Consider the following 2500-nt stretch of genomic DNA (forward strand, 5'->3'; position numbering starts at 1 on the left):
GGGGGGGGGGGCGGCGATATAGTCCTATTGCAGTACAATTGACAGTGGATAGCGGGAATATGTGGAAAGTAAGCAACACTCGCAAGACATCTACATGAGGATAACAACGACACCAGAGATTCCGAGCAGTGAACTATGTTAGGCAAAGGGACAACGTGGGTTAGGTTAAGGGACAACGTGGGTTAGGTTAAGGGACAACGTGGGTTAGGTTAAGGGACAACGTGGGTTAGGTTAAGGGACAACGTGGGTTAGGTTAAGGGACAACGTGGGTTAGGTTAAGGGACAACGTGGGTTAGGTTAAGGGACAACGTGGGTTAGGTTAAGGGACAACGTGGGTTAGGTTAAGGGACAACGTGGGTTAGGTTAAGGGACAACGTGGGTTAGGTTAAGGGACAACGTAGGTTAGGTTACGGGACAACGTGGGTTAGGTTAAGGGACAACGTGGGTTAGGTTAAGGGACAACGTGGGTTAGGTTAAGGGACAACGTGGGTTAGGTTAAGGGACAACGTGGGTTAGGTTAAGGGACAAATTGAGTTAGGTTAAGGGACAACGTGGGTTAGGTTAAGGGACAAATTGAGTTAGGTTAAGGGACAAATTGAGTTAGGTTAAGGGACAAATTGAGTTAGGTTAAGGGACAAATTGAGTTAGGTTAAGGGACAACGTGGGTTAGGTTAAGGGACAAATTGAGTTAGGTTAAGGGACAAATTGAGTTAGGTTAAGGGACAAATTGAGTTAGGTTAAGGGACAAATTGAGTTAGGTTAAGGGACAAATTGAGTTAGGTTAAGGGACAAATTGAGTTAGGTTAAGGGACAAATTGAGTTAGGTTAAGGGACAACTTGAGTTAGGTTAAGGGACAACTTGAGTTAGGTTAAGGGACAACTTGAGTTAGGTTAAGGGACAACTTGAGTTAGGTTAAGGGACAACTTGAGTTAGGTTAAGGGACAACTTGAGTTAGGTTAAGGGACAACTTGAGTTAGGTTAAGGGACAACTTGAGTTAGGTTAAGGGTCAACTTGAGTTAGGTTAAGGGACAACTTGAGTTAGGTTAAGGGACAACTTGAGTTAGGTTAAGGGACAACTTGAGTTAGGTTAAGGGACAACTTGAGTTAGGTTAAGGGATAATGTGGTACAACCAGAGTTAGGTTAAGCGATAATGTGGTACAGCCACAGTTAGGTTAAGCGATAATGTGGTACAGCCACAGTTAGGTTAAGCGATAATGTGGTACAGCCACAGTTAGGTTAAGCGATAATGTGGTACAGCCACAGTTAGGTTAAGCGATAATGTGGTACAGCCACAGTTAGGTTAAGCGATAATGTGGTACAGCCACAGTTAGGTTAAGCGATAATGTGGTACAGCCACAGTTAGGTTAAGCGATAATGTGGTACAGCCACAGTTAGGTTAAGCGATAATGTGGTAAAGCCACAGTTAGGTTAAGCGATAATGTGGTACAGCCACAGTTAGGTTAAGCGATAATGTGGTACAGCCACAGTTAGGTTAAGCGATAATGTGGTACAGCCACAGTTAGGTTAAGCGATAATGTGGTACAGCCACAGTTAGGTTAAGCGATAATGTGGTACAGCCACAGTTAGGTTAAGCGATAATGTGGTACAGCCACAGTTAGGTTAAGCGATAATGTGGTACAGCCACAGTTAGGTTAAGCGATAATGTGGTACAGCCACAGTTAGGTTAAGCGATAATGTGGTACAGCCACAGTTAGGTTAAGCGATAAAGTTGGTTACATTTGGTATTGTGTGGGAAGGGGGCAGAGAGAGGGGGGGGGTGGATAGTGGTGGCAGTACGCGGATGCCTGAGTCACCGTCAGATACGTCACGTCGGTTCGATGCTTGTAGCAAGAGGCTGGCGGGTCTGTGTCTCTCACTTCTGCAATTTTTCATGTGGTATAACACGAGGGCGGGGGGTGATATTTGGTGCCCCTCTGTGTAGGATGTGTGTTGGTTTATCTGAGCAATGGTAGTTGTCGGAGGAGTGGGGTATTGTGCTTTTATAGGTGGACCTACTGCTCTGGTTATCATAGTGTCGACGGTGCAATGTCGCAGAGAGGATGCACTCGACATTGTCGCATTCCAGATGTTTACGTATTGTGTGTCTCCGTTGCAGGCCGAGAGTGGTGCATGTTCGAGTGTCTGGCTGACGTGCGATTCACGTTGTGTGCCCAGTCTTACAGCACGTATAGGGACATTCGCATAAATCATCTATATGTGGCCTTGCATCATTTACTAAGCAGTGCCGTGAGACGACCGAACTATTAGGAAAGTACTGATGTACCGCATAATGTTTACCTTCCACCACACAGCGAGTATCGACTCTGCCCAGCGTTGCCACCGCAGGCAGCGGTCACCGTCACCATTATGCGGCGGAACGGAACATCTATATCCTCAGAGGAGCACTCTTTGCCGCCGGGCGTCAGGTCTCGCGGCCTGCCGGCCAGCGCCCACGACGAACTTACTGCATGTATAGGGACAGCGGGAATTTGGCATA

The sequence above is a fragment of the Schistocerca gregaria genome, unplaced genomic scaffold (assembly GCF_023897955.1).
Source record: "Schistocerca gregaria isolate iqSchGreg1 unplaced genomic scaffold, iqSchGreg1.2 ptg000310l, whole genome shotgun sequence".
Lineage (NCBI taxonomy): Eukaryota > Metazoa > Arthropoda > Insecta > Orthoptera > Acrididae > Schistocerca > Schistocerca gregaria.